Source organism: Myotis davidii, unplaced genomic scaffold (genome assembly GCF_000327345.1).
Source record: "Myotis davidii unplaced genomic scaffold, ASM32734v1 scaffold31, whole genome shotgun sequence".
Lineage (NCBI taxonomy): Eukaryota > Metazoa > Chordata > Mammalia > Chiroptera > Vespertilionidae > Myotis > Myotis davidii.
This window is the reverse complement of record NW_006283639.1, coordinates 408,686-417,421: the sequence shown is the minus strand read 5'-3', so window position 1 is coordinate 417,421 and position 8,736 is coordinate 408,686. Positions and strand designations below refer to the sequence as shown.

Genomic DNA, 8,736 nt, shown 5'->3' with positions numbered 1-8,736 from the left:
GAAATGACTCTTATTTGTGTTGGAATTTGGGTTAGTCTTCTGTTGTTAGTACGTTCAACTTGCAAATGAACTTGATTTTTAAAAAATTTTTGCATATATCTAAGTAAAATGTTTAGAGAATATTTCTGTTTCTCTGGTTTTGTACATTTTACTTGGTTTTTTTTTTTTGTTGTTTTTTTTTAGCTATGTGGGACAAAAACAAACACACACCAGTAAAAGGGACCACGACCACTTTACTCCTTCATGCACAGCATCATTGAGACAGTTACATATTTGTTTACTCTATGATGTCATTAAACACTGTGACCTTTGATTTTGCTACAGAAATATGGGAACAAATCATATTGATACTCACAAACTGAAGTTGAACAGTGTCGGAAAGATGGGAAATATAGTGAAGACATGCTAATGACTAATAGTAACATGAAGTACACAAACCTTAACATCTGAATGCTAAATATGAATATATTTATTTGTGGCTTCTTCACCTATATCTTTTACCATGAGGCTAAGCTTTGTTTGCAAACTATCCAATGAAAGTGGTAAATAAATGGGCTTTTCGGGAATGGCCAGCAAACACTTTTGTTTAGTAAAAAATACTACAGGTGCTAGAAATGACATTGTTTGGTTCAATGTCATTTTGTTATAACACTGATGAGAAAAAAAAAAATCCTGGCCAGATCCACTGTCCGTGTGGAGTTTGCATGTACTCTTCATGTATGTGTGGGATTTCTCTGGGGATTAAGGTTTTCTCCTACATCCTAAAGATGTGCACATTATATGAATTGGTGTGCCTAAATTGTCACAGTCTGAGAGTGTGTGTGTGTGTGTGTGTGTGTAAGGGCATCCTGTGAAGAGTGGAGTCCCACCTTGTGCCCTGAGCTGCCCAGATAGACGCCCATCTAGGACCCTGAATTGAAATAAGTGGGTTGGAAAAAATAACTTACTTATTTTTCTCTTTCTTAAGCATGTAAACCTTGCATTTATTTCAATGCTTAAAATTAGAAGTGTTTTGGGTCTTTATTTAGTAGTTTGGTGATGCTTTTATGAGCAGAAATATGCTGTAGGAACATAACCCTTGTTTATATCCATTAGCCTATTGTAAAATTGGTTTATTACATGTTGTTTCACTTAAAGCTGAAGTTTCCAAGAACTTACCCATTATGCTCAGTGAATATTTACTGTACCTCAGCACCCTCAACCCCTTAGCTTTATCAGTTCTCAGATTAGGGAGATAATGAGTCATATAATTGCATGGGACGATTTTTCTGGAAGTATTTATTTGCACATTTATTTTGAGATACCTCTTACGAATGCACTGTGTGCACAACTGTGAAAGTTTGATGACATGAACCTGGCAAGAAGTCCACCCTGACCAGGCCTTAGGGTACATACTGAGCCTTGGTTAATAAGCACTCTGATCATCATTATTACATTTGAGGTAACCAAGGTTTAGTTAGAACTTAATTAAATATCTCGAAAGTTAAAGTGAGTAGGTAATAACCTGAACACTGAGTATAGTCTAATTCCAGACCAGTTGCTCATAAGTGCTACAGTAGACTGCCCTTATCTGTATACTATAATGCATCTTAAAGATTAACCAATTAATGTGCCTCTTCTTTTAAGATGCCGCACCTTCGTAAGGCGTTTTTTAGATATATTTGATTAAAGAAAAATGGCAATTTTAAGTGGGGACCCACAGGAAGAAATTTTTGGATTAATGGTTATGGCTGAGGAAGACGGGGGTTGCACCACAACAACCATAACCACAAAGCAACTTAGTTGATATATTTCATCAAGTGGAGAGAAGAATCTTAATTATTAGTCAGAAATGTTAGTTTGTAAAATTGAGTTACATTTATGTGGCAACTATAGAATAAGAGGGACCTTTAAAGACAGTAAATATGTTTTATTTAAATAACATTTTTTTCTAAAGACATCAAGGTCATTAAGATAATTTTATGAATTCTCAAAAACATCCTTATATATCTGGGAAACAATCATTGTACATTGACTAAAATTAATCACAAGTACATGAAAATAAGGAGGAACAGAAGAGGTCTACCGAGTTGTATACCAAAATCTCAATTAGTTTCAATGTGACACTTAGGGAAGTAAAAAAGCTAAAATAGCTTTTACAGAAATGCACAATAATCTGTATTTCAGATTATTGTAATCAGTATTGCAATATTTAAGGTAGTGCAAATGTAGTTAGAAAAATAAATTGCATTTTTGAATTGAAGAATTTCACATTATTTTTGTACTAAATAAAATTTTAAAGTATGTACTACTCTTAAATATTAACAGACAGTATATGGGGAGCAGCTATTGGGTTAAGCCTCAGACTGAGCTGTTGGTAAAGTCACAAACAAGTCCCAGCTTAGAGGGCACAGTCCTCTTAGCATAATTAGGCTTGACCTTATAAGGCTCCCTAGATCTTATCTGGGAAGGGAATGGACTGAGGGAGGTGCAGGAAGTGGCCAAAACAAGTGAAACTCACAAGAACAGTGTAACTATGGTAACCACTACCTTGTTTACCTCTGACTATAAAATAAAGGCTCATCTTGCCTCTGGATCTTTCTCTGTGGCCTCAGCCAGGCACAGGAAGATCCACGGAGACTAAAGAGAGCTATGCTGATCATCTGGACGCTGTCTCCATGTCCTTCATTCTTCGCTGATTCCGTCCACACCTTTGGGAACCCCTGGACTGATGGGGCTGGACCCCAGAAACAGTAAAGGAAAATAGCAGAAGCAAAGAGAAAACAAAGGATAATATTACCCATTTGTTTCCTTTGGGGTTCAATGAGAGGGTTTGTTTTCACAACCCTCAATTAATTACATGAGGTTCACTCATATTATCCAAGTTAATCTTCATTATCTTAAAGTCCACTGAATGCGCATCTTAACCACATCTACAAAATACCTTCCCAGCAATCAGTAGATTTGTGTTTGAAAATACAAATGAGTACGATAGCAAAGTCAAATTGACAAATAAAACCTAACCATCCCACTTTCTTAAAGATATTTTAAGAATGTTACAATGCTTTGATCAGTGAGTGTAAACTTATTATCTTCTATAATTGATGATTTTATAAAGTTATGAGTAGATAAATCCTTACACAGCAATATTGTTTTCTAAATAAAGGAAAATAAAATACTTAATTTAAAATAATCCATTTTCTATATATACTGGTTTAATATTTTATTTAATCATATAGTACTGTTAGTGTTTTGAATAAAATGTTAAATGCCAAAAATAAATACTAGTAAACAAATAAATAATTTTTTAAAATGTGGCAGAAAGACTTACACATTTTATACATCGAGTCCTCACATTTGCTTATTGAACATCTCTGGATTCTAAAAGCACTATGTGCAACAATAAGGTATTCTGATTTTATGCTTTTCTGAGTGATTCCAAATCCTGGTAGGCTCTAAATAGGAACCAGGGCAAGGATTATTTCTATTGTCCTTTGTCCCCATCAAGATTTTTTAAAAACATTTGTAACATTAAGTATCGGCAAAGCAACTTAGTCACAGTATAACGTATGTGAGAACTCTGGAGTGACATGGAAATGCCACAGTGAGTGTCCAGGACTCAGTGCTAAGGAAGGGCCCTTTCAATAGTCACATCAACAGCTGCAGTATTCTCACCAAACCATTTCTGCACCAAGATTTTGGCTGTGAATTTTATTCTCTGTTTCTTGTCCACTTGGACTCCTTAAGTTTATTTTACTTATGATTTCCAAAAATTCCTTTTTAATTGAGTGAGAGTCCTGATCTGCTATTTTTAGAGCCTTTTATGGAAATGGAAATATTAATCTCCTCTTCTTTCAAGGCTACTTGCAAAGACATACCTGCGAATGTTGTAATAGCACTCTCTCGCTGAGAAAAATGGACAAAGTCCTCACCTGCCCATAAAATGACAAGCGGGAAAGATCTCAAAGACAAAGAGTATATAAAGGAATTTTATAGTCCTGTGTGTAAAGCTGTGTTCTCCAAGGAATCCATATTCTTTAAAAATCTTCCAGTCGGTGAGAAAGTGGGAAATGTTCTGTATACTTAATAGCTAAGACAGTCAATACACTTTTGGAACTACTATCCAAAAAAAAAAAAAGGTAATGATTGCAATTTGGCAGAAAGTAAAGCTGATGAATAATCCAATTTCAAAACCTCTCAGGCTAGTGGTAAATCTCCTGATCTAAATTAAATGGTATAAGCTCCACACTGCCACACGGATGAATATTATACCTCCTATTTCTTTTTAGAGTACATTTCACTTAAATTTTTACAGGAAGGTATTATTAAACACAATTTTTAACATGTAAATAATTTTACTGATTTATGGACTTCACATATTTTTAATAAAAATGCAAGATTCTCACTCTAAGTTACATTGCAAGTGATATTTCTTTTTCTAAATATGAATATTGGTGTCTATATTTTTAAGAATAAATAAACTGATAACATCTTAATGATAATCATTTGTGGCACAGGGTATTTCTTAGCAATCATGGTTGTGATAATGAAGAAATAATAATTTTAAAATAAACAGTCGAATAAAACTTTACTAGAGGAAATTCAAACGTACATTACTAACTTCTTATAAAGCACTTAGATATGCCTCATATGAAAAAGGAAATAAAATGAAAACTGGAGATATATAAGACAGTATTTCTACTTCCACTTTGATATAAACATATGATGTTTATATATAAAATTTTTGCAAAAAAGTTTTAATTATTTTTGGTGATAATCCATTGTCTTAGTCAGGGTTCTCCAGACAAAAATGAACCAATAGATTTATTACTAGAAACTGGAAAATCTGGTGATATAGTTATAGTCTGAGTCCAAAGACCTGAGAACTAGGAGAACCAATGGTGTAAGTCCAGTTTGGGGACAGGAGACCGACGTCCAGCTTAAGCAGTCAGGCAGAGAGAATGAATTCTCCCTTTCTCCACCTATTTTGTTATACTTAGATCCTCACAGATTGGATGATGCCCACCCACAATGGGAAGCATATTCTGCTTTACTAAGTCTACCTGCTGGAAGCTATCCATTGTCAACGCTATCATGAAAGTGCAACAGGGAACTTGGAAGGCTGATGGACCTTGAGCTTTAGCAAAGGCTAAAGCTATGCACAGATTGTTCTGTCGAGATAATGGTGGCTCAAGCAATTTCCTGACCTAAGTCTCAAAGTAAATCTTTACTAATATTTACTGACCTTTAAGATACTCTGTCTGCTACCGGACTGCCTGCCTAACTAAGGGTAAGATGTGTGTTCTAAAATTGAATAAAAGCTAACAGGGCCAGGGCTTCAGGGAGCCTCTCCACTAGAGAAAGGTTTTCTGCCTGGACCCCCATGCCTTCTAAATTCATATTTCTTATCTAGTGTTTTCAATTGTGTGTGGTCCCTTTTCCAGACCCTGAACCCTAGCCACAAATGGATGTGGCATTCACATCTACCAATCTCATCCAGAAACACCATCATAAACACACCCAGAAATAATGTTTACTAGTATCTAAATGCTGACACCTCACGACCCAGTCAAGTTGACATAAAATTAACCACTACAACCTCACCCTTTGTCAATTTAACGTCCATATGCATCCTCTTGAACAATACTTAATTTCCAAATAAATACAATAAAAAGATCATAATTCTGCCTAAAATTATACAATTATTCTGTGTACAATAGAAAATGACTAACCTCTTCTATAGAAGAGGAAGTAAAGTCCTTGACTAATGTTACTTTTCTCCTTAATATGCCATAACTAAAAATTATGCTGTAAAATTGGCATTATTTAAATACTATGATATGAAGCCAATACAACCAATATTACAAGGAAAGAAAAACAAACAAATATATATTTGTAACAAAGTATTCACTTCTGTTACTGGTCATCTGAATGTAGCTGATATTTGTAATTACCTTCATACTCTATCCATTCTGGATTCTCTTTGCACTCAGCAAGCACCTCAGCTGATTGTGGTTCTTTATTTGGCCATGTGACCCAAACATTTATTCCTGAAGGTCTGGGTTATTAGTAGTCCTGTCTGGACTGGGTTGTTAAGTTTCCCATTGACCCTAATTAGAGAGTATGATAATACTAAGAGACACTCTAAGGTATCTCCTATATTCCAGACATACTCATCCTTACCTCTATTTAGGGATAGTAGTCCAATTTTCCCTTGGTAGTCAGGATCAGTCATTCCATGGCATATCTCTGAATATCCCATGGTTGAGAGATATGAAGAGCTCAAAGTGGCAGTCTTTATTTCCAGTTCAATGGAATCCCTATTGGCCTCCTGATGGATGCATTCTCTCTCTCTACAACTAAGAGCATTGCTTCAACAGAATGTAAAGTTGTCAAAACAGGAAGCAAACATTTTGCTAGTGGGACATTTTGGGGTAATAGTGACTGGTACCTCTCCCTTTTCCACACCTTAATTTCTGAACTCATGAATCTTGGCTATTGGGGAAACAGTGCCTTATCTTGGATGCTGAGATAGTGTTTGCCAAGTTACTCCACAATTAATTTATTCACTTTCCCCCTGTCCATACTGACACTTAGGAAGGAAATCACTCTGCACAGTTCATACAGTTGTACTGCCCCCCACTCAAGGGGGGAAGAGCTACATGAATTATTTGTAAATCTTCTGCATGGAATTTTTATCTTCTCTCCCATTTATTGATGTATTAAATAATCTATACTTATAGGTCCATCCTGCCACCCTCCCTTCCCCAGCCCACCCAGAGGCCCACTGGGACCCAGGAAGAACAGGTGCCCCAGCCAGGTTTCAGGCTTCCCTGCGGTGGGGGAGAAGGGCAGATGGTGCTGCCGGACTCCCGTTCTTCCTAAACCCCGGCTGACTGTGCAGAGCTCCGTGGAGGGGGGAGCCGGTCACAGGGACAGAGACGGCCGGGCCAGAGAAGACATCATGGAGAGGGGCAGGCGAAGGGCGAGGATGTGCACGCACGCATACTTGGAGGAGGCGCGGGGCAGGCACCGGTTCTGGCAGCGCTGCCGCGTGTTCGGATTCTGCCCGTCGGTAGTGGGTGGCAGGCTGGTGTTCACCACCTTGTCACCAGGGGACTCGTCAGGGCGGCGCGGGCTGCAATCTGCTTCTGGGACACGATGCGGCAGGTCTCTGTGCGAACGTTCTTGAAGCTTCCCCTACGTTGATGGCGTCCCAGGCTGAGGTCTCCATGAAGGACGGGTTATTCCCTGCAGGAGCTCGGGCCTCCTCAGTGGGCACAGCCCGCGGGCGGCGCAGGTGGCTCTGGTTGCCCACCAGCATGATGAAGGTGGTGCTGTCAGCATGGCCCCTCAGCTCCTTCAGCCAGCGTTCCACCTTCTCGCATGCCAGGTGCTGGCGATGCCAGACGCCAGCAGTGCCCCCCGCACCCCTGCGCCCCGGTAGTGGGCGGAGGTGACGGCGCGGTAGCGTCCCTGGCCTGCGGGGTCCCCGACCTGCCTTGCTGGTCTTGCCCTCCACCTGGACGCTGCGGGCGGAAAACTCCGCACCAGTGGGGCTCTTGCTCTCCAGGCTGAATTCGTTTCGGGTGAAGCCGGGCAGCAGGTTGCTCTACCCCACACCGCGTCCCTGATGAGCACCACTTTGAATAGGTAGGTAGTCGTACTTGTCTTCAGGGCCCCCATGGTCCTGGTGTTCCCGGCGGGATCCACGACTCCGCAGGCCCCGCCCGAAGTTGCTAGGATTTCATTGCGTTTAATATACCGATCAAGTTGGGAAGAACTGTTATCTTCATAACATGGACCATGCCTTCCATGAATCCATATTTTTAGATTTTCTTAGATTTCTTGGATCAGAGTTCTATATTTTTCTGAATACATATATAGATAGATATAATATTTTGTAATATTTATATTTAATTTTTTTATTTTGTGGTACAATTGTAAATAGTGCTGTGTGTTTAATTTAAAATTTGAATTGTTAATTGCTGTTATGTAAAAAAAAGTTAATTGATAATAGAAAAAAAATAACCCACAATATGGGCTGTTAGGAATTAAAGAAAAAAAAAATTGAAAGGTTGGATATTAATGGGTTACAGAGTTATCATTTTGTTATATTTAAAAGCAGATGAGAATGTGCATTCTATTTTTAAATAACATTTAGAAATGTCACATTTCCCAAAAGGAAGAAGTGTATGACACATCTATAGAAAGCATAAGAAGAATAGAGATTTTCACTCATTCTAACATGGCCTTGGAATAGCAGAATGCTTTCTCATGTGAAGAAGAGTGCCATGAAAATCAGGAAGAAAAAGCTCGTCATAAAAGTAGCCTTTGCAGTAATGAGGAAGCCATGAGCTGTTATGAAAAAAAATTATAGTTAAACAAATGTTGAAAATCACCTCTGATTTGTCAGTGCATCAGCCCCTAGAAATTTTGTACAACCCCAGAGAAAATGAAGATAAGAAATTTTTGGATTGGAAGTCTTCATCTCTTTAGAATATGCATTAAATATGTTTCCTATTGCATTTTACTAACGTGTCTAGAAAAGAACCTGTTCTCACAAAATCCTTTAGCATAATTTCAATGTTTCTTTGCTGTCCAGAACACGAGTATAATGAACAAATTTTAAACCACAATCTATCCCGAAGCAAAATTGAAACTATGGCGCGTTTCTCAAAAGTCAACCCACTTTCTAAGACGTTTGTTATTTTAACAAGTCAGTAAAAACAATATTAATGTGGTTTGCAAATACAC

The 8,736-nt window shown here is 38.1% G+C and overlaps 1 pseudogene; it reads right to left on the bottom strand.

Annotated features, from left to right (window-relative positions):
- Positions 1–6,906: 6,906 nt before the first annotated feature.
- Positions 6,907–7,665, bottom strand: LOC102772624 (annotated as a pseudogene).
- Between the last annotated feature and the right edge of the window lie 1,071 nt (positions 7,666–8,736).